General features: G+C 39.3%; 1 protein-coding gene and 1 long non-coding RNA gene across 7 annotated transcripts in view; both read right to left on the reverse strand.

Annotated features, from left to right (window-relative positions):
• CAB39L (calcium binding protein 39 like) overlaps window positions 1-25,214 on the reverse strand; it is a 428,008-nt gene that overhangs the window by 232,228 nt on the left and 170,566 nt on the right. The window lies entirely within an intron of this gene.
• LOC139436503 (uncharacterized) overlaps window positions 7,132-25,214 on the reverse strand; it is a 43,721-nt gene continuing 25,638 nt past the window's right edge. The window contains exon 4 of the long non-coding RNA XR_011645765.1: window positions 7,132-7,211. This is a non-coding gene — a long non-coding RNA (uncharacterized lncRNA). The remainder of the gene's footprint in view (window positions 7,212-25,214) is intronic.

The following is a 25,214-nucleotide window of genomic DNA, read 5'->3' on the forward strand; positions in this document are numbered from 1 at the left end:
GCCTCTCTGGCTTATTTACTGTGTTCCCCACACGCTTTTCCTTGGTCCACCAGCAGATGGCACTCTTTGTCAGCGCCTCAGTTCAAAGCCTGGTCTGAGTGTGTTTGCATCCACCAGGCCAGATCACTGGGATAGAGGATCCTGCCTGGATGCTAAGAGCCTCCTAATTCAAAGAGTCTGTCCTGGTCAATAGAGAGGGCGATTGAGAGGGTCAGCTCTCCTTAGTCCAGGATCTCTTTAGTCCCCTGCTGGCTCCCAGGCAAACAATAGCAGGGCCCTGCCCAGCCTGCAGGAGCTCAAGGGCACAGCAGACAAAGGTGTCAGGCAAAAGCAGCCAGCCTTAGGCTGTGTTGCTCTTTCCTCACTTCTGGGAGGTGGGTCCCCCTTTGTAGCCAGTGGCCCTGAGGCCTGAGAATTCAAAGTGTCTAAATGGTGGGGTGGATACTGGCAGCTGCAGCATGTACTCACAGTTTTGCCACCATGGTTCTTTTCCATTGCCCCTCTCTCTGCTGGGTGGTGTCCAGCCTTCCCCGGGGGTCCTGAACCCTAGAAGTTTCTTTCCAGGCCATTGCTGCCTGTCCTCTAGCTATTTTTCTGGAAGAGAAGAGAGTCCTCTGTCTTGCTAGTCTGCCATCTTCCCAGAAGTATCATTGTAAAGTAATGGAAGCCATTTGAGTTCACAAGATTTCAATAAAGATAACAGTAATGACTATGTATTCAGACTATTTGTACCCCATCTTTCCATAATGGTTTTTTAGTATACGCACAAATACATATTGATAGAAATAATTATGAAATTCTCTTGAAACTTAAGCACTAAAGAAGTTAAAGCCATAAAGGAGGCAAAAGTAAACATTCTCACAAAGAGAGTTAATACAAATTGTATCAAATTTGACTGAACTGCTTAGTGTTCAGAGCAAAATGAGAATTGTGGACATTTGAAATACTGGTTTCCAAAGTGATTTTTCACTTAATGATTTTTTGTTTGCTCTCTGGGTCCCATTGGAAAGGAGAGTGGTCAGAGGGTATCATTGGTGTTGGGGATTGCATAATGTCCCCCACAAAAGGTATGTTCAGCTTCCAACCCCTGGTCTGTGGGTGTGAACACTTTTGTAAATAGGACCTTTGAATATATGGGCCTTAATCCAGTGTGGCTGAAGTCCTTATAAGCAAAGCAAATGGATGTGGAAAGGAAGCTCTGGGGGCAGCCTAAAGCTGGAAGGCAAGGGAGCCCAGAAGAGAAAGGAGAAGATGCAGCCACACGCATCAGCACAAGACAGAAAAGCCAAGGAGCACCAAGATTGCTGGTGAGATAGAAGTACTGACTCTGGGAGGAAGCACGCCTTCTAGCCTCTGAAACCTTGAGTCTGTAAATCCCTGCTGGTAAGCCAACCCATTACATGGAATCCATTACAGCAGCTAGGAAATTAGTGCAGGAGTCATGGAGGAAACAGAGTACACAGTTCTCACCCTCAGCCCCTTCCATCAGGGCAGCCCTGCTTTTCTCATTTGTGTTCAATAGTCTCTCAGGCTACAAAGCAATTACATATTTGTTTTTCACAGAGAAGAAAACATTCCATTCTTAAGGAAAAGTTTTGCTGATGCAAGAATGCTGAAAGTGGTAGCTTTTACAGGGATAATTAAATAACAGAACTGTTATTAGAGACAATGAACAAAAATGAACAATAATAAAAAAGATAATTTTTTTTTTTTAGCAAATAAGAACCCTTTCTTGGTAAATAAAAAACAAAACTATAATTATAAAGTATCACTTGATAAAGACATTGAGGCAGGAGGTTAAGCTCTGGCCCAGGTATGTAATATTTTAGTGGTCAGTGGAAAATGAAGAAGCCAATATATATGACTTATGTCAGGGATTCTGCACCATTCAATTATTGAATTCATTACAGTCTCCCCACAGAAAGGTTTGATCTTCATCGTACATGAAAATCTTACAGGAAACATTTAAAATACTATTTTCTATACCTTATACCCAGATATTTTTATCTGTGATTTGGTGTGGAGAACCAGAAATCTGCATTTTATTAAAATATATTAGATTTCTTGATTAGGTACATGAACATAATGAAAAAATCTATCTAGAATAATCTCATGATCACTTCTGTCCCATCAGCCTAGTTTACTCTGTCATTCTTTCAAATTATTATTATGAATTTCTTAACTCTATCCAGAAAGTTTGTCCTAAGGTAACAATTCATTTTAAACACAACCCTTTTTTCCTACTATTATATATATTGGATGTTTTGAATTGTACCACATTGATTGCCTTCCTTTTCCCATATGGATATATTGTCATTTCCTTTTCCTGTGTTTTCCATGGGGTTAAAATGCAACATCCAGAATATATAAAATCATATTTCATTTGATACCAACTTACCTTTCATGACATGTACATATACTTTACCTATACCTCTACAAACAGAGAGGGAGATTTCATAACAATAAAAGGATCAACCTAAGGGAAAGATATGACACCTGTAAATATGTGCTCATTTAACACCTAAGATTTGATTTAATATCTAAAGTAAAAAAAAAATATATTGACATGACTACATTCATCATCCACAACTGGATTCATTATGTTATATAGTGCCAAGTTCATTCTCTAGTTTCCTTCTAATGGCACAATCATAAACTTCCCCTTTCTTTTTTTTTTTAAATTATTTATTTATTTTTTAAAAATTACATTAAAAAAATATGAAGTCCCATTCAACCCCACCGCCCCCACCCCCTACTCCCCCGACAGCAACACTCTCTCCCATCATCATGACACATCCATTGCACCTGGTAAGTACATCTCTGGGCATTGGTACACCTCATAGTCAATGGTCCACATCATAGCCCACACTCTCCCACGTTCCATCCAGTGGGCCCTGGGGGGATCTACAATGTCCTGTAATTGTCCGTGAAGCAGCACCCAGGACAACTCCAAGTCCCGGAAACGCCTCCCCATCTCATCTCTTCCTCCCATTCCCCGCACCCAGCAGCCACCATGGCCACCCTTCCCACACCAATGCCACATTTTCTCTGTGGACCTCAGATTAATTTCTGATCTGGCAGAAATCAAAAGGATTATAAGAGGATACTATGAACAAATGTATACCAACAAATCAGATAAATTTAGAGGAAATGGACAAATTCTTAGAAACATACAATTTGCCTAAACTGTTTCAAAAAAGAAACAGGTCTCAACAATATAACAAGTAAAGAGACTGAAGCAGTAATAAAAAGGAAAACCTCCCAAAAAAGAAAAGTCCAAGACCAGATGGCTTCTCTGGTGAACTCTATCAAGCACTCAAAGAAGGATTAATTTCTTCTCAAACACTGCCAAATGTTAAGGAGGAGGGAACTCTTCCAAACTCATCCTATGATGCTAATATTTGTCTGATACCAAAGTCAGATAAAGACATCACAAGAAAAGAAAATTATAGATGAAGTTCCCTTATAAATATAGATGCAAAAATACCCAATAAAATACCAGAAAATAGAAACCAATAGCATATTAAAAGGAATATGTACCATGATCAAGTGGGATTTATCCCAGGAATGCAAAGGTGGTTCAAAATAAGAAATTCAATCAATGTAATAAACCACATTTAAATGAAGGGGAAAATATCACATGAGCAATCTCATTTTACACAGAAAAGGCATTTGACAAAATCCTTGATAAAAACAATAAAAAAAAATAGGACTAGAAGGAATCTTCTCAACATGACAAAAGGCATTTATGACAAGTCCTCAACTAACATCATACTCAATGTTGAAATACTGGAAGCTTTCCCTCTAAGATCAGGAACCAGACAAACATGCTTACTGTTATAGTTATTCATCATAATATTAGAAATTCTAGTCAGAGCAATTAGGAAAGAAAAAGAAATAAACGGCACCCAAGTTCGAAAGGAAGAAGTAAAACTTTCCCCACAGAAAATCCTGAAAAATCCACAATAAAGCTCCTAGAGATAATAAATGAATCCAACAAAGGGGTGAGGAACAAATCAACATGCAAATACCATCAGTGCTTCTATACACTAGTAATAAATAATCTTAAGAGGGAATCAATGAAAGATTCTATTTACATACAATAGCATCTAAAAGAATCAAATATCTAAGAAGGCATTTAACCAAGAATGTAAAGGCTATACATGGAAAACTACAAAACTTTGCTAAAAACAAATCAAATAAAACTTAAATAAATGGGAGGGCATTCCCAAGGCCACAGATTGGAAACATTCCATGTCCACAGATTGGAAGACAAATTTGATAAGGTTAATTCTACCTAAAGCCATTTACAGATTTAATGAAATCCTAATCAAAATTCCAACAGCATTCTTTGAGAAACTGAAATCCCATCATCAAATTTCTATGGAAGTGTAAAGGGCCTCAAATAGACAAAACCTTCTTGAAAGGAAACAAAGTTGGAGGACTCACACCGCCTGACTTTAAAATTTATTACAAAGCTGCAGTGGTCAAAATAGCACAGAAAAGGCACAAGATGAGATATACTGACCAATGAAATTGAATTGAGAGTTCAGAAACAGAACCCCATATCTATGACCAATTGATTTTTAATGTTCCCCCCCTCCCTGCCATGGCTTTTTGCATGCTGTCTGCTCTCTGTGTCTATTTGCTGTGCATTCTTCTGTGTATTTTTTTTTAATTTCCCCTCCCCCCTTATGGCCTGCTTGCTGTCTCCTCTCTGTGTCCATTCACTGTGTGCTCCTCTGTGTTCTTGCTAGTCTCCCTCTTTTGTTGCATCACCTTGTTGAGTTGACTCTCTATGGTGCTGGTGGGAAGGGTGGTGCTCCACAGAGCTTGCAGGCCTTTGCAAGGAGGCCCCAGGATGTGAACTCAGGGCCTCCCATATGGCAGATGGGACCCCAATTGATTAAGCCACAGCCACTTCTAGCCAATTGATTTTTACAAGACTGCCAAGTTCACAAAATTGGGAAACAATTATCTCAACAAATGGTGCTGGGAGAACTGGATATCCATAAGCAAAAGAACGGAGGACCCCCATCTCTCATCATATACAACAATTAACTCAAATTAGATCAAAGACCTAAATACAAGCCCCAGAACTACAAATGAAATAACATCTTAATTACAAAGGGTCTACTCCCACCAGAATGTGGCTCAAGACCACGAACATGTCCAAACTTAGCTACACAATTCAATCCACCACAGGGGGTTAAAAATATATTGAAATGTATTAAAATGCCACATAATTTCAAACAGCTTTTTTTTGTTATTAGCTACAATCACTCTTCAACTGAAATAGTGGTTGAACTAAAAAATTATGTCAAAATATATTATTTGGAACCTGTCATTCAATTTTTCCCTAGAAATAGGTTCTATATGCTTGTAAAGAAAACTTAGTTCTATCAAAAATATCAAGATTTAATTACAGTTTCTTTTTACTTAACCTCTCCCCTAAGTGTAACAGCATTTGCAGATAAATTTACTTCAAAGTTTAGCTTCAGTTGTAGATACCCATCTTTCTCGTTCCTTTAATCTCCTGTTGCACAAACACCTCTGCCACCTCCTTACTCTTCATGAATGTAGATGTCATTACTGCCCCAGATGTTATTCAAAGAACTGCATGCCTGAGTTAGGGACTACATCCAAATAAGGCTGGGTCAAGGTATTGGGGCATTAGCCTCAGATGCAGCGTGTGGGGGGTAAAGTTCAGATCCAGGATCTATTATCTCCTTTTTTTTTCATTTTTTATTTGTTTGTTTTGTGTTGTTGTTATTTCTTTTTTTAAGGTACCAGGACTGGGGGGTTGAACACGGGACCTTGTATGCAGGAGGCCAGCACTCAACCACTGAGCCATATCGGCTTCCCCCTTCTTGTTTGCTTGTTGTTTTGCTCATTACCTGTTTGTTGTTTTTGTTCACTGTCTGCTCATTGTTTTTGCTTGTTTTCTGCTCATTGTTTGTTTTCTTTACGAGGCGCTGGGAACCAAACCTGGGACCTCCCATGTGGGAGGCAGGTGCTCAATTGGTTGAGTTACATCCACTCTCACTTCCTTTCTTTTTGCCAAGGGTGCCTCTGTTCCCTGTCTACTTTATTACCCAAATTGATTCCAAACAATTTTCTCTCTTTTTTGTTCCACTCCAGGAGAGTTTCAGCCTTTCTGATAGTTTTCTAAGGTTTTGGAAACCCTTAGTTAACTATCTTTCTTCATCAAAAGATACAGAAAGTTATATACAGAATATATAGAAGATTTTAGAAATAATCCATCACAAACTGCTGATGTCAATTCATTCAGATCAGTGCTAAAGATGTCTAAATGTTCATGATTAGACAGACACCAACTGACCTCAATGTTGAGATTAGGTAAAAGTGGTCTCCTCTTCTAAACTGGTTGAAATCTAAAATGGTATTTGTAACTAAGTTATTTGGACCCTGATATTTTATTTTTTTCTCTAGAAACAAGGATTTTTATGGTTGTAAGGAAGGTCACAGGTCTGGCAAAAAGGCCAAATGAACAAAGATCCAGTACAGTTCTTTACTACTGCATCTATTTGTCACATGTAACACCACTGTGAGGTTACATTTCCTTCTGAAGATTCAACTTCAGTTTGAATGTACACATCCTTCTTGCCCCTTCTAACTGCCTGCTTCTCAAGGCCCCTGCCACCTCCTTTCTCTTCATGTGGCATGGACACTTTTCCTGCTCCTCAAGCAGGGTTCAAACGACTGCGCTCTTGAGGCAGGGCCTCCATCTAATATGAGGGCTGGTGCAGGGATCGGGGTACCAGAGCCTCAGGTGGTGGCAGAGCCCTGGACAGGGAAGGACAGCCCCAGGCTCTACTAGCTCCTCTCCTTTTGACCAAGAGTTCCTCTGTTTCCTGTTCTATTGCTACTACCCTCCTTGCTACCCATGAGCATTCTCTTCCTTGTTCCACTCTGCTAGAGTCTGAAACACAGGCATTCTGAGAGCTTTCTAAGGATTTTGGTGGCTAGTAACTAACAGTCACAAAGAGACCAGAAGTTTTTCCTATGAGTTTTTCTTAGTTTTTCTATCTAGATGCAAAAAGAAAGTTATATTCAGGCTGCCATGTAAACAAGGTATTGATTGGCATGGATACTTACCATACCTTTCCCTACACTTAGTAGTCATCAACTTGCCCCGTGTTGTCAATCTTGACTGAGGCACTGAAGAGGCTGTTGAAGCATCTATAACTCTACCAAAGAGTAAAAAAATACACAAAGAATAAAGTCAGACATTTTGGAAGGCTACCAGTCTCATTTTTCTTACTGACCCTAGAACAAGAGAAGTAAAATCCTTAGGAGACATGACACGAACTTAAGAAACAGCTTTGGGACACAGCAGTAGGACCCCTGGGCAGCATCTGGGGATGTGGGTTTGTGCGCATGCTCGTGTGTGGGCATGTGCATGTATATGTAAACTGGAAGGACAGAGAAGGAAGCGGGGGAGAAGCAACCTTATAGATTAAACCTCCTTCCCTTCAGTTTGAAAAAAATTGGTAAATGAGAATTAATAGGTGATGAAGGGATACAGAAAAAAGAAGAAAATCCTCAAGCCATAAGAATTTCACTGGCAAGGACTAGTCCTTAGGGGACCACTGGGAGGAGAGAAACAAGTACAGACAGGTCAGGGATGACCTAATTATGTTTACAAGATTTTCTGAACTAAGAGTAGAGCACATTATCATATCTTTTTTCCCATTTTTATGAATTCATTTTTTAAAAAGATATGAGTATATTATTTTAAAAATCAAGATTGCCCTCCATCTAAAAAATTGATCTGGGTAATTTACTTCACCTCTTTAATCTTAATTTCCTTATCTTTAAAATGAGAAACATGCAAAAATCACCTTACATGAGTCAACCTTAATAAATCATGTTTAAAATTCCCCATGTCTTAGGAGAAAATATTTGGCAATCACATATCTGATAAGGATTTAATATCCATGGTACACATGAAGATCATACAACTGAGCAATAAAAAGATAAGCTACCCAATTTAAAAATGGGCAAAAGACTTGAAAAGACAACTGTCCAAAGAAGAAATACAAACGGCAAAGATATACATAAAAAAGTGTTCAACATTACTTGCAATTAGGGAAATGCAAATCAAAACGATAATGAGATACCATATCACACCTATTAGACTGGCTGCTATTATAAAGTCAGAAAATTGTAAATGTTGGAGAGGATGTAGAGAGATAGGAATGTTTATTCACTATTAGTGGGAATGCAGAAAGGTATAGCCACTGTGGAAGACTGTTTGGCAGTTCCTAAGGACGTTGAATATAGACTTGTCATGGGACCTGGCAATACCACTGCTAGGTATATACCCAGAAGAACTGAGGGCTGTGACACAGACAGACAACTGCACATCAATATTCAGTATTCATAGTTATTGACAATAGCCAAAAGTTGGAGACAACCCAGATGTCCATCAAGTGATGAATGGATAAACAAATTGTGGAGAATATACATGATGGAATATTATGCAGCAATAAAAAATGAAGTCGTGAAACATACAAGAACATGGATGAACCTGGAGGACATTATGGTGAATGAAGCAAGCTAGGCACAAAAGGACAAATACTGTATGACTGCCCTATCATGAACTAAATATATTATGTGAAATACAAGTATATTATGTGAAATATGAATATGGGTAGAACTGCATATATAAGACCGTTTTTCTTTGTAGCTGAACAAATGTAAGTTAATAGTAAAAAATGTCAATATCACACACACAAAAACCATTATACTAAGTGAAGGAGACCAAACACAGCATAACTATAGATTGTATGATTCCATTTACACAATTTATAAAGATGAAAGGAGATGAGTGGTTATGTAGGTCTGAGGAAGGAATGCTAAGAGGTGTGGAGTCTTTCTTTTTGGAGTAATGAGATCATTCTAAAAGTTTTGAGATGAAGGGAACATACAACATCGTGATTATACTAAAAGCCATTGATTATACATTTTGGATAGACTAGCCAAACAGCAGCTATGTACAGTGGGGGAAGTATAGAGAGATTGAGAGGTGAGGAATTTTCTTATTTGTTTTTGCTTATTATTATTATTATTGAAATAATGAAAATGCTTTAATAATGATTGAAATGGTGAATGCAAAACTATGTGATTATACCAAATATCATTGATTGTACACTTTGGATGAATTGTATGTTTATAAATATGTATCAATAAAACTGACTTGTTAAAAAAAAAATTCCCATTTCAGAGACTTCCAGGAAGATTGGTAGACTAGAAAGACATGGGCATTTCTCTTCTCCCAGAAAAATATATAGAGGACAGGCAAAAATGGCCTGGGAAAAAATTTTTTCCTAGTGTTTAGGACACAGGAGATGGCTAGATACCTCCAGAAAAGAGAGAGGGGAAAAGGAAAGGAATCTTGACAGCAAAACTGTGCATACATTACTGGGTCCAGGGCCCAGATTTAGCAACAGGGACAATCCTAAAGACCCACAACAGGTTGAAACCAAGAATCAAAGAACAGCAGTAACACACAGCCTCCCACTACTAAATCTGTACAAAAGAGAGAGGAATTGAGTATTTGAGAAAACTCATCATCATAATCAGCTGCCTAGACATCAGGAAAAAATTACCATCTATATCAAGAAAATGGAAATGCTCCAACCAAAGGAATATATCAATGCCGTAGATAAAATACAGATTTTGAGACAACTTATCAATGAGATTCATACAAATTTCCAAAATTGCCAGCTGAGAATTCTTTATCCAGCAAATCTGTCCTTCAATACGAAGGTATGTTTAAAATATTCACAACAAAACAGAAACTAAGAGAGTTCATAAAAAAAGAATCTGCCTTTGTGGGAAATATTAAAGGGAGCCTTAGAGCCTAAACAAAAAAGACAGGAAAGGGAGGCTTGGAGGAGAGTGTAGAAGGCAAGACTAGCAGAAAGGATAACCAAAAGAGTAAAAAGACATGACATATGAAAAACAAAGAATAAATTGTCAGAAGTAAATAATGCATTTACAGTAGTATCACTGAATGAAAATGTATTAAACACCCCAATCAAAAGATATAGGCTGACAGAACGGATGAAGAAACATGAGCCATCCAAATGCTTCTTACAAGAGACTCACCTTAGACCCAGGGATATAAACTGGGTGAAAGTGAAAGGGTGAAGAAAGATTCTCCACATGACTAGTAACCAGAAAAGAGCAGGGGTAACTATACTAACATAGGACAAAACAGACATTAAATGCAAAAATCATGAATGCTATTATATATTAATAAAAGGGACAAAGCACCAGGAAGAAATAACAGTCACAAATGTCTATGCACCTAACCAGGGTGCCCCAAAATACATGAGGCAAACTCTGGCAAAATTGAAGGGAGTAACAGACATCTGTACAATAATAATGGGAGAATTTGCCACACCATTCACGTCATTAGATAGAGCAACTAGGCAGAAGATCAACAAGGAAACAGAACTTGAACAATGTGATAAATGAAAGAGACCTAACATTGCAACCCAAACCAGCAGGTTATACATCCTTCTCAAGTGCTCATGGATCTTTCTCCAGGATAGACCACATGTTAGGACACAAGGCAGGTCTCAATAAACATAAAAAAGATTGAAACTATACAAAGCACCTTCTCAGATCATAATAGAATGAAACAGGAAATCAATAACAGACAGAAAAAGGGAAAATTCACAAATGTGTGGAGGCTGAACAATATACTCCTAAACAATTCGTGGGGCAAAGAAAAATTGTATGTGAAATTAGCAAATATATTGAGACAAATGAAAACAAGAACATAATTTATCAAAACTTAGGGAATACAGCGAAGGCAGTGTTGAGTGGGAAATTTATAGCCCTAAATGCATATATTTAAAAAGAAGAAAGAGCTAAAGTCAAAGACCTAACTGAACAATGGGAGAAACCAGAAAAAGAACAGCAAACCATTCCCACAACAAGCAGAAAGAAAGAAATAATAAAGATTAGAGCAGAAATAAATGAAAGTGAGGACAAAAAACAATAGAGAAAATAAACAAAACCAAAAGCTGGTGCTTTCAGATGATCAATAAAATTGACAAACGTCTAGCTAGAATAACAAAGAAAAAAGAGAGAAGATGCAAATAAATACAATCAGTAATGAAAGGGGGAAGTTATGATGTTCCCACAGAAATAAAAAGAACCATTAGAAGATATTATGAGAAACTGTATGCCAACAAATTAGACAACCTAGATGGCATGGACAAATTCCTGGAAATACATAAACAACCTAAACTGATGCTACAAGAAATACAAGAGGGAGTTTTGGGAAAATGGCTTCAATGTAGGTAAGCACTGTTCACTCATTTGCAAAAAACAGCAAAGAGGGCAAACTCCTACCCAAGTGAGATGTTTCAGAGCAGGAGGCTGCAGGGCATTGTTCAAGAGGGAGCTGAACAAAGAAACAAAGGGCCCAAGGGAAAATCGTGAGTTGCTCGACCCTGTGGCTGGAAATGGCAGGCAGGTAAACCCTACCCTCAAGGAAAATAGCCTCCATGGAACCCCTAGTTCTCACCAGCCAGCTAATGGAGGAGAGCATTCCCTGGGAAGAAGAGGGGTATGGTGAAGGGTCAAGAGTGGTCTCCTTTCTGTCGATTTGGCCACCTACACCCAGTCTGAATCTCAGGGAGGACACCAGCTAGCACTGAGGTGGCCTGGGGGATGGGGAAGGGGGAATCTGCTTAGGCAGGCTGTCATACCCAGCCACCCTGGGAGAGAGGAAGCTGGTCAGGGAGGGGATGGCAACAGGCATCTAACCAGACTTGCCCCTCAAAACTGTTAGAAATCCAACTTGCTTGAGGGAAACGGGGGCAGAAAAGAGTCAGATAAGCTTTCAAAAGCTTCTTTAGTCTATAGAGCTGATGGAGCTCACTGAGGGAATTCCTACCTTGCATGTAGAAGGTTGTTAGTTTCAGTTCCAGTACCTCCTAAGGGAAGGGATCCAGGGAAAGGTAAGGCATGCAGCTTGCACGTTACAGTAGGGAATTTATATATTGAGTTTCTACTGTTTTGTTTTATGGTTTTATGGATTTTTTTTCTTTTTTCTTTATTTTATTCACTAAAACTGGGTACATAACATGTGGAGGGCAGACTGCAGGGTGATTAAATGATAGGTCCCTAGGGGCCCAAGAAGGATGGCTGTTTTTCCTGGGTTCTTGGTTTCTGTTTTGTTTCTTGATTGTTCTTTTCCTTTTGATTCCTTTTTTGTTTTTTCCTTATTTTTTCACCCTACTTTCTCTCTATTCTTTCCTTCATTTTTATATCTTCTGACTTTTGTTCCTTTTCTTCCATTCTACCACTTCTTGTTTGGTCTTCAGTTTTTGTTTTTTTTTTTTTGTTGTTTTTTTTTAAGATTTATTTATTTATTTAATTCCCGGGCGCGCCCCCCCCCCGGTTGTCTGTTCTCTGTGTCTCTTTGCTGCGTCTTGTTTCTTTTGTCTGCTTCTGTTGTCATCAGCGATATGGGAAGTGTGGGTGGCACCATTCCTGGGCAGGCTGTACTTTCTTTCACGCTGGGCGGCTCTCCTTATGGGTGCACCCCTTGCACGTGGGGCTCCCCTACGTGGGGGACACCCCTGCGTGTCAGGGCACTCCTTGCGTGCATCAGCACTGCGCATGGGCCAGCTCCACACGGGTCAAGGAGGCCTGGGGTTTGAACTGCGGACCTCCCATGTGGTAGATGGACACCCTAACCACTGGGCCAAGTCTGTTTCCCTGTTTTTTTTTGTCTCTCCTTTGTTTTTTTCTTCCCTTTTTATCTGCCCATCTTTTCAATTCATTCTATTTTTTTCTCTCTATTTTGTTGGTTTTATTTTTATCTATTCCACCTCTTTAATCTTATTCCTTTGCATTTTTTAATAATTTTTTTACCCATGTTACTAAGTTTCCTAGCTCTTGCACATTTCCTCTTCTATCTTTTTTGTATTATTATTACTATTATTCTTTTTCTCTTATTTCTTTCCTTTATTCTGGTCTTAATATTTTTCAAGGGAACACAAATAAATGCAAGCATGTAGAATAAGAGGAATCAAGTAAAAAATCTAACCTTTCCACACACAAAGAAACAAAATAAAACCCTAGAGTAGAAAGAGAGGTAACCAACCAAATAAGCCCATTAAGACAAACAGATGCCCAGACACCAACAAAAAAATTACAAGCTATACTGAGGAAGACATGGCTCAGTCTAACAAAAAACTGAAAAGCAGGAGGAGATGTAGGATGTAGACCAACTATTCAAGGATGTCCAAACATATCATGAATCAGCTTAATGATATGAAGGAAGAGATAAAGGATATTAAGAAGATACTGGGAGAACATGCTGAAGAAATTCTAAACATACATAAGAAGATAATGGATATGATGATGATGAATGGCATAATGCAAGAAATCAAAAATTCAGTGGAAGCACATAATAGCAGATTTAAACAGGCAGGGGAAAGAGCAATGTGGAAGACAGTACAGCTGATATCTGACAGACAATATAACAGATAGATAAAAAGATGGAAAAAATCCAGCAGGGACTTAGAGATTTGAACGACAATACAAAATGCTCAAACATACACATTATAGGCATCCCAGAGGGAGAAGAGAAGGGAAATGGGGCAGAAGGAGTATTAGAAGAAATAATGGGGAAGCAGACTTGGCCCAGTGGTTAGGGCATCCGTCTACCACATGGGAGGTCCGCGGATCAAACCCCAGGCCCCCTTGACCCGTGTGGAGCTGGCCCACGTGCAGTGCTGATGCACGCAAGGAGTGCCCTGACACACAGGAGTGCCCTGATGCAGGGGTGTCCCTGTGTAGGGGAGCCCCACGTGCAAGGAGTGTGCCCCATAAGGAGAGCCGCCCAGTGTGAAAAAAGCACAGCCTGCCCAAGAATGGCACCACACACAAGGAGAGCTGACACAGCAAGATGACACAACAAGAAGAAACACAGATTCCTGTGCCGCTGACAATAACAGAAGCAGACAAAAGAAGAAAACGCAGCAAATAGACACAGAGAACAGAAAACTGGACTGGGGGGAGGAGAGAGAAATAAATGAAAATAAAATCTTTAAAAATAAAAAAGAAGAAATAATGGTGGGAAAGTTCCCAACTCTATTAAGGGACATGAACTACATGTCCAGGAAGCACAGTATACCCCAAACAGTATAAATCCTTACAGGCCTAACCCAAACACATACCTGTCAAATTGTCCAATGCTCAAAAAAAAAGAGAATATACTGAAAGTGGCAAGAGAAAAGAGATCCATCACATACAAGGGAAGCTTGATAAGATTAAGTGCTGATTTATCATCTGAAACCATGGAGGCAAGAAAGCAGTAGGATGACATAGTTAGGTGCCAAAAGAAAAAAGCTTCCAGCCAAGAATTCTCCATCCAGCAAAGCTGACATTCAAAAATGAGGGAGTGATCAAAATATTCACAGATGAACAGAAATTAAGAGAGTTTCTCAATAAGAAACCTGCCCTTCAAGAAATACTAAAGGGGCTTCTGCAGGTTGAAGGAAAACAGAGAGAGAGAGATTGAGAGGAGTATAAGAATAACTAAAAAGAGAAATAAAAACAACATATGGCACACATAAACCTGAAGAAAATATGGCTAATGTAACTAATTCCTTGACACTAAGAACACTGAATATTAAAGGATTAAACTCTCCAATCAAGAGACATGGACTGGCAGAATGGATTAGGAAATATGACCCATCTATATGCTGTCTACAAGATGAAAGGAGATTGAAAGTAAATGGTTGGAAATGAATTTTATATACAAACAGTAATTAGAAAAGGGCAGGACTAGCTATACTAATATCAGACAAAACAGACTTTAAATGCAAAACTATAGAGACAAAGAAGGACAATATATACTAATAAAAGGGATAATCTATCAAGAAGAAAGATCATAAACATTTATGCATCTAACCAGGGTGGCACAAAATACATGAGGCAAACATTGGAAAAACTAAATAGTGAAATAGATGCCTCTACAATTATATTGGGGGACTTTAATACAACGTGATCACCATTAGTCAGAACATCTCAAAAGAGGATCAAAAAAGAAACAGGGACCTTGAATAATACATTAGAGGATCGGGAGCTAATGGACATATAGAGAATATTGTATGCAAATACAGAGGGATATACATTCTACTCGCATGCACATGGATCATGCTCCAGGACAGACCACAGGCTAGGCCACAGAACAACTCTCAATAAATGCAGAAAGGTTGAAATCATACAAAATAATTTCTCATACAACAATGGAATGAAGTAAGGGGCAGACAACCTCTGTAAGGAGCAGAGAATTAGATTAGGCACAACAATATGGTAGTCAAAAACACACTCTTAGACAATCAGTGGATCAAGGAGGAAATCACAAAACAAATCAGTAACTACCTTGAAACGAATGAAAATGACAACACAACATATCAAAACCTATGGGATGCAGGAAAAGCAGTGCTGAGAGTGAAATTTATAGCCATAGATGTCTACATTTTAAAAAAGAATGAAGTGCTAAAATCAAAGACCTAACTGCACACCTGGAGGAATTAGAAAATGAACAAACTGACCCCAAAGCAAGGAGAAAGAAGGAAATAAAGATTACATGAGCTAAATGAAATTGAAAATAAGAAAGCACTAAAAAAAGTTTTAAAAAAATTAAAAGATTAATAAAGGTGACAAACCCTCAGCTAGACTAACAAAGAAAAAAGAGAGAAGATGCAAATACATAAAATAAGAAACAAGGAAAGGGATATCACCACAGACCCCCGAGAAACAAAGAGTATCATAAGAGGATACTCTGAAAAACTGTATGCCAATGAGATGGATAATTTAAAGGAAATGGACAAATTCCTAGAAAGAAACAAACAGCCCACATCGATGAACTCAACAGACCAATGACAAGTAGCAAAATAGAGTTAGTCATCAAAAACCTCCCAACAAAGAATCCAGGACTAGACGGCTTCCGAACTGAATTCTACCACACATTCCAGAAAGAACAAACACCAATCCTGCTTAAACTCTTCCAAAGATTAGAAGTGGAGGGAACATCGCCTAACTTATTCTATGATGCCAACAACTCCCTAATTCCAAAGCCAAAGATGCCACAAGAAAGGAAAACAATAGGCCAACCCCTGTAATGAACCTAGATGCTAAAATCCTCAACACAATGCTTTTTAATTGTTTTCAACAACATATCAAATGAACTATACACCATGACCCAGTGCTTTTCATCCCTGGTATGCAAGGATAGTTCCACATAAAAAAAGTAATCCATCTAATACACCACATAAACAGATAGGAAAAAAATATCGCATGATCATCTCAAAACCTGCACAAAAAGCATTCGACAAAATACAACACTGTTTCCTCATAAAAACACTTGAAAAGTCAATAGAAGGAAACTTCCTCAACAAAATTAAGGGTATATATGAAAAACACACAGCTAACATCATATTCAATGATGAAATCCTACAAGCTTTCCTTCTAAGATCCAGAACAACAGAAGGATGTCCACTGTCACTGCTCTTATTTAACATTGTGTTAGAAATAGTTTGAGTACTTAGTCAAGAAAAAAGAAAATAAAAGTCATCCAAATTGGAAAGGAAGGAATAACCTTTCACTATTTTACCATGTCATGACCTCAAAAGCCCTGAGAAATCTACAACAAAGCTTCTAGAGCTTACGAAAGGAAGAGTTCAGTAAAGTGGCAGGTTAGAGGATAAATGTGCAAAAATCAATAATGTTTCTGTACATCAATAATGAGCAATGTGCAGAGGAAATTTTTTAAAATCCCAATTACAACCAAAAGAATCAAATACCTAGGAATAAATTTAACTAAAGATTTACATGACTTGTTCACAGAAAACACAGCACTGTTAAAGGAAATCAAAGGAGACCTAAATAAAGGGAAGAATATTCCCTGTTCATGGAGAGGAAGACTAAACATCATTAAAATGTCTATCCTACACAAACTGATTTGCAAATTCAATACAATCCCAATAAAATTACTGCAGCATTTTTTAGTGGTTTGGAAAAGCTAACTATGAAATTTATTTGGAAGGGCAAGGAGCCCAAAATGGTCAAAGACATTGAAAAAGAAAAATGAAATCGGAGGAGTCACACTACCTGACTTAAAACATACTACAAAGCTACAGTGGTCAAAAACAGCATGGTATTGGCACAAGGATAAACATACTGACCAATGGAACCAAACCGAGAGTTCTGATATAGATCCTTGCATATACAGTCATCTGATACTCAACAAGGCCACCAAGTCTACTCAACTGGAAGAGAATGGCCTCTTCAACAAATGGTGCTTGCAGAATTGAATATCTATATGGAAAAGAATGAGAGGATTACCATTTCACACCTTATACAAAAATCAACTCAAGATGGACCAAAGACCTAAATATAAGAGCCAAGAACTACAGAACCTTGTAATAGGAAATGGGTTTCATGAACTTCATACCCAAAATGTGAGCAGCAAAAGAAAAACTAGATAAATGGGACCACCTCAAAATTAAAGCCTTTTGCACCTCAGAGGAGTTTATCAAGAAAGTGAAAAGTCAGCCTACCCACTGGGAGAAAATATCTGGTAACCATATATCTGATAGGAGACTAATACCCAGCATATATAAAGAAATGCTATATCTCAAAAATAAAAAGACAAACAATCAATTTAAAAAATGGGGAAGAGATTTGAACAGATGCCTCTCCAAAGAAGAAAGACAAATGGCTAAAAAACACATGAAAAGATGCTCAACATCACTAGCTATTAGGGAAATGCAAATCAAAACTACAATGAGATGCCATCTTTACACCTATTAGACTGGCGGTTATTAAAAAAACAGAAGACTGGGAAACGGACTTGGCCCAATGGATAGAGTGTCTGTCTACCACATGGGAGGTTCGCAGTTCAAACCCCGGGTCTCCTTGACCCCTACGGAGCTGGCTCATGCGCAGTGCTGATGTGCTCAAGGAGTGCCATGCCATGCAGGGGTGTCCGCAGCATGGGGGAGCCCCATGCACAAGGAGTGTGCCCTATAAGGAGAGCTGTCCAGCGTGAAAGTGCAGCCTGACCAAGAATGGCACTGCACACACAGAGAGCTGACACAACAAGATGATGCAACAAAAAGAAACACAGATTCCCGGTGCCGCTGATAAGGATAGAAGCTGTCACAGAAGAACAAGCAGCAAATGGACATAGAGAGCAGGCAACTTGGGGGGGTGGGAAGGGGAGAGAAATAAACAAACAAACAAACAAAAACACTAAAACAAAACAAAACAAATCCGAAGACTATAAGTGGATGTGGAGGAATGGGAATCCAATCATTCTCGTGGACAGTTTGGTGGTTTCTCAAAAAACTAGCTATAGATTTGCCATATGACCCAGCAATTCCACTACTGGGTATATACCCAGAAGAACTGAAAACAAAGACACGAACTGATATATGTACACCATTGTTCATAGCGGCATGATTCACTATTGCCAAAAGTTGGAATCAACCCAAATGCCCATCAACAGAAGAATGGATAAACAAAATGTGGTATATACACACAATGGAATACTACTCAGCAATGAGAAGGAATACAGTACTAAAACATGGCATAACATGGATGAATCTTGAGGACCTTATGTTGAGTGAAGCAGGTCAGGCATTGAAGGACAAATACTACATGACCTCTCTGATATGAATTAAGCAAATCAAGTTGTTTCAGAGAGCTAGAGACTGGATGACAGGCTTACAGGAAATTGGGGTGCAGAGAGGAAGGTTGTGAGCTGACGCCTACATGAGCGAAATCTATGATAAAGTGGAAGTGTAGTGATGCAGGGAAGGGATAAGAAGGGGGCATTGGGATACTATTGGGTGTGGCTTTGCAGGCTTGAGAGGGGCTAGGGTTGGGAGGATGGGTCAGATGGTCCATGCATTTAGGAGGAAGACTTTGGGGGAGCAAGTGAAAATAGGAGATTGTCAAGTAGGTGGTTGAAACTGTAATATTGATAAAACTCTTTAGAAAATATAATAAGGAAGGGTTACTTGTTTAAGGTGTTTGATGGGGGACACCTGGCACAGAGTGCACCTGGGGCAGGCTTCTAGGGAGTGTGTGAGTGCTCATCTTGTCCTAGTGAATTATATCATTGGGTGGAGACCCATACAATGAGCAGGAAGGGGTTGTACCCCCATCCTGGGGAGGCCTGATGTTCTCAAACAGAGGAAAGGGTGTCTCTCAAGAGCATTGGTGGCTCCCAATTGGGGAGGACAGTCTAGTGTGTCAGGACCTCAGCACTGTTGCAAGTATCAATGAATCTAGTCCTTCAGTCAGTGAAGTTTGGTTGTCAGTGTGGGCCCTGGGGGGAGGGGGAAGGAGGAATAGAATAGATAGAAGAGGGCGTAGCTAGGGGGCAATGGAAGTGTTCCACAAGATCATGCAATAATGGATAAAGGCCATATTAAATTTCACCAAAAATTTATAAAAATGTATAGTCCAAAATGTAAACCATAATGCAAACCATAATGTAACTAAAAATTTAGAAAAGTGTACAGTTTAAAATATAAACCATAATGTAAGCAAAAATGGAACCATGTTTAGTAGCTATGCTTCAATATCTATACATCAGCTGTAGCAAACATAACATGAACATGTAAAAAGATCATTGCTGGGGAAGGGGGAAAAGGGTTTGATGTTGGGTATATGATAGTCCCCTCTAATGTATATGTAACTTTACTGTGATCTAACTTTTTTGAAGTCAAAATTAAAAATTAAAAGAAAAAAAAAGGGTCTAGACACCTAGGAAGGAATGGAAGACATTGCCTTGCAACTGTCATACAAGGCAAAACTTACTACAGCAATGAAAAGCAAAACATCAAAAACAAAGTTTTATGATATTTTTTAATTTTTAATACCCCAATTTATTTTTTACTTTATTTTACCTTTTCTAAATTAGTATGTCTTCTGTATCTAATCTTTAAACCTATCATTATTATGTCATTTTCCTACTAATTGAATTTAGCAATATATTAGGCTTCATTTTTTAAGAAGTTTTGGATCACCAAGGGGTTCAACTACAGCAGGGGAGGAGCACTAGTGTGGGGTATCATTGATGGGGGACACATAGTTGAGAGGGAGTTCTCCATGGCACGTATACAGGGTATATAAAAAGGTTCAAATATTCGTTGGGTATTGTCATAGTAGGTAGAGTTACACACAACTGAGGAAGTGCTGAGTTCCTACCTGTAAGAGCTCTTTCACATTCCACAATGGAACAGCAGCAATCCCCCAAGTATAAGGGAAAAGACCAGTGAAGAAGAATGGTTCAATGATGGGCCCTTGATACTAATGATTATGCCTATGAGCCTATGTGCTTCAAATTTCAACTAGGCCTAAAGCTGCAGGGTGCCTAAAAGTTACCTCCTGAGAGCCTCCATGTTGCTCAAATGTGGCCACTCTCTAAGCCAAACTCAGCATGTAAATGTGTTACCTCCCCCCAGTGTGGGACATGACTCCCGGGGATCTGGAGCCAAGGGATTACTACCAATCACCAGCTGGTGATGCAACTAGGAAAAGACCTTGAATAAAAGGGGGAAATGGTAAAGACAAATGAATTTATATGGCCAAGAGACTTCAAAATGAGTTTGGAGGTCACCAGAGGGGTTGCATTTATGCACATCTCAGCAGGATCCCAGAGACAGCCAAAGTAGATACAACCCCAGGTACTGGTGCTCCTGAGGGCTACAGAAACACACAGGTTCCATAGTCATGGCAGATGGCTTTGAAGTTCAGTGCCTGGCCAGTGGGCCCTACTTTGGAATTTCTGCTCCTGAGTGTGATAGAGTTGGGACTCAGATGTGACCTCTCTACACATGCTTCTTCTGACATTTTTATGATCCTGTGGTTGGCACTGGGGTTAGTGTATGTTCAGGAGACTTGAGTCTCTGGACTTTCCATGTGCCAGTTGGGCACTGTGCCTCAGCAGAGTTGCAACACCTATGCTCCAGTACATTGGACTTACCCAGGTCAGCTAACAGAGAAATTAGCATTGTCAACCACCACACCAGGGAACTGAGAGAGTCTACAACTGCAAGCAGGAGAACCATATCCATCAGCCATGTGGGATCTAAACTCCCTCTTGATTTAGAGGTGGAGTGGACATCACCATCCCAGGGTCCTTGGGATGGAGGAACAAAATATGGATTAGAGTGGACTTGCTGGTATTCTACTATAGAATTATTGTGATTCTAGCAATGGAATAAATTGTATCATTGTACAGAAAATGGCCACTGATGCTGAGGGCAGGGAGAAGGAAGAAGAGGTGTGGTATAGGGGAAATTTCAGGACTTGGAGTTGTCCTGAATGATACTGCAGGGACAGATGCAAGACATTATATGTCCTGCTATAACCCAATGAATGGACTGGGGGAGAGTAAATTACATTGTAGTAAATTACAATGGCAACTATAATCCATGCAGTGGAGCAGTGCTCCAAAATGTATTCATCAAATGCAATGAATGTGCCACACTGATGAAAGAGGTTGTTGATGTAGGGGGAGTGGGGGTGGGAGGGTGAAGAGTGTGAAATATGGGAACCTCTTATATTTTTTCATGTAACATTTTGTGTGGTCTATCGTTAAAAAAAAAGACAAAAATATTATAAAAAAAATAAAACATACTACACAGCTACAGTGGTAAAAATTGTATAGTATTCACACAAGGATAGACATACTGACCAACAGAAATTAATTGAGAGATCTGATAATGACCCTCATATATACAGTGAACTGACATTCAACAAGGCCACCAAGCCCACTCAACTGCGAGAGAATGGCCTCTTCAACCAGTGCTGCTTATGGAACTGGATATCCACATCCAAAAGAATGAGAAAGGAAACCATCTCATACCTTATACAAAAATTAACTCGACTTGGATCAAAGACCTAAATATGAGAGGCAAGACCATAAAGATTTTGGAAGATAATGTAGGGAAGCATCCATAAGATCTTGTATTAGGAAATGGTATCGTGAACTTTACACCAAAGCATGAGCAATGAAAGAAAAAGTAGATAAATGGGACCGCCTCAAAATTTAAAACTTTTGCACCTCAAAGGAATTTGTCAAGAGAGTGAATTGGCAGCCTACTCAATGGAAGAAAACATTTGGTAACCATAGGGGCCTAATATCTAGCATATATAATGAAATCCTACACCTCGAAAATAAAAAGACAACCCATTTTAAAAATGGGCAAGTAATTTGAATAGACACTTCTCCAAAGAAGAAATACATACGGCTAAAAAGCACATGAAAAGATGTTCAACATCACTAGCTATTAAAGAAGGGCAAATCAAAAGTACAATGAGATACTGTACCCATTAGCCTGGCGGCTATTAAACAGAGGACTGAAAGTGTTGGAGAAGATGTGGAGCAATGGGAACACTTATCCACTGCAGGTGGGAATGTAGAATGGTGCAGCTACTGCGGAGGACAGCTTGGCATTGCCTCAGGAAGCTAACTATAGAACTGCCATATGACCCAGAAATCCAACTGCTGGGTATATATCCACAAGAACTGAAAGCAGGGGCATGAGCGGATATATGAACACCAATGTTCATAGTGGCATTACTCACTATTGCCAAAAGCTGCAAAAGCACATTACTCAGCTGTAAGAAGAAATGCAGTGTCAACACACAGGATAACATGGATGCTTCTTAAAGACAGACTGAGTGAAGCAAGCCAGGCATTGAAGAACAAATATTACATGACCTCACTGATATGAATTAAGCAAATTGAACAAACTCACAGAGCTAGAGTCTGGAAGATATATTTACAGGAGACAGAGAAGGAAAAGAAAGTTGTGAGTCAATGCCCATATGGGCAAAATCTATGATAAAGTAGAAGGTGCAGTTGTGCAGTGGGTGGGCATGACAGTGATGCAGTGATTCTACTGGGTTGGGCAGTAATGGTTTGTGAGGCAGGGAGGGTGGGAAGGGCTGGCTGGACTGTCCATGGCACTGGGGATAGGGTCAGGGGAGGGAGCGGTTGAACTCCAGGGATTTGTGAGTATGTGGTTGAAACTACATTGGGATTTTTTTTTTTTGCTAATATGGCAGGGGAGGGTTACTAGTTGAGGGTGTTGGATGTGGGGTGGGGCATGCAGGAGAGGGTGCATCTGGGGCAGGTTTCTATGGAATGTGTATTTATCTTGTCATAGTGTGGTATATAAGTGGGTGGACACCCACATAATGAGTGGGAAGATGCTAGACTCCCATTCTGTGGAGTCCTGCTATGTTCTCAAATAGAGGGGCAGGAGACTCTCGAGAGCATAGGCAGTGCCTAATAGAGAGGACAGACCAGTATGTCAAGCCCTCAGTGTTGTTGCTTGTAAATATGAATCCTGTTCTTCAAGGAATGAAGCTGGGTGGTTGCCAAGGGTCCTGAGGGGAGAGGGTGGGAAAAACAGAATACATGTAACATGGGGCATTTTGGGGGCAATGGAATTGTTCTACATGATTTTGCAAAGATGGATACAGGTCATGTAAAATTTCATCAAAATTTATAAAAGAGTATGGTCCAAAATGTAAACCATAATGTAAATCATTAACGATGGTTAGGATGTGTCAATGTTTGTATATCAATTGGAACAAATGTACCGTCCACCTGTAAAATGTTATTAATAAGGGAAAGAGGAAAAGGGGGAGGAGGTTGGGTATATGGGAATCCCCTCTATTCTTCATGTCACTTTTCTATACCCTAAATCTTCTTTGAAGACAGTATGAAAAAAATAAGACACCTGGGGGCATTTATTCACTATTGGTGGAAATGTAAACTGCTATAGCCACTGTGGAGGACAACTGGCAGTTCCTAAAGTTGAATAAAGATTTGTCATGTGACCTGACAAGATCACTACTGGGTATTTAGCTGGAAGAACTGAGAGCAGTGACCTGAACAGACATCTGCACAGTGATGTTCATAGTGGCACTATTCACAATTGTCAAAAGTTGGAAAGAACTTGTGTCAATGAACTGTGTATACAGACGATGGAATATTATGCAGCTGTGAAAAAGAAATGAAGTTGTAAAGCATATGGCAACATGGATGAACCTGTAGGACATTTTGTTGAGTAAAGCAAGCCAGACACAAAAGGACAAACACAGTATGATTGCACTATTAATTAAATATATTGTATAACCTCACAGAGTTAATAACTTGAATATGGTTCACCAGAAAATATAATGAGGTTAAAGAATGGAAACCTGAGGGTTAATGACCTTAGATTTTCCCTGTCAACCACTGCCATACAGGAGCAGTGTTAGTTACAAACATTATGTTGTGCTTTCATCTTTTCTATTCATTTCCAAAGATCAATACACATCATTTTTACCAATTCTGCACGCATTAACCCTCAGTTTTCTGGGGGGCCTTGAGAAGCCCATTGGGAGAAAGGCTAGTAAGTTCTGTTCTTGCATTACTCTTGCATTGCTAGATCATCATTGTCATTGTCTTCCTAGTAGTAATCAGCAGCACTACCCACGTGTTGCTGGAGTAAAATTAGGGTAGCTGATGGAAACAGCATCGGGCTGAGGAGCCATACTTGAGCCTTCACTCCTCCATTCCCTCCATTTCCAAAGCCCCAGGTTATGACCCAGAGAGACTACCTCCTCCAATTCTGCTCTGCCCAGGAGTTTAAATATTACCTTTCCTGACCAGGGGAGTTGCCTGGTCACAGTGTTTTGTGATTCCTCACACTCTCTTCCAGGAACTCAACTCCTGCCCTCACTTTAATTTATGGAAAAAGACAAAGGTTATGTCCTATCCTTCAAGGAGGGAGACTATATAATTCATCACCTAAACCAGGATATGTTAAAAGTGAAAAGGGGCATTATTGACAACTATGTTGACACAACAGCCACATACTGAAATTGTTCTAAGCTAACCTCAGTCCTTCGCTCAATACCAGTTACCAAAGTTGCAAGATCATTCACAGGCCAAAACAGAGACCAGAGGAGTACAATTAATGAAAAAGCAATACAGTGAACTGAACAACATATACCATCTGAAGCAGAACTATTGGATGGCACTGGCCAAGATTTTAAAATAAGAATGAGAAATACACTTAAGGATAAGGGAAGAAGTTAATTAAAGAAGTTTGAATAAAAAGTCACTTTTTTAAAAT

Source organism: Dasypus novemcinctus, chromosome 15 (assembly GCF_030445035.2).
Source record: "Dasypus novemcinctus isolate mDasNov1 chromosome 15, mDasNov1.1.hap2, whole genome shotgun sequence".
In the NCBI taxonomy this organism is placed as follows: Eukaryota; Metazoa; Chordata; class Mammalia; order Cingulata; family Dasypodidae; genus Dasypus; species Dasypus novemcinctus.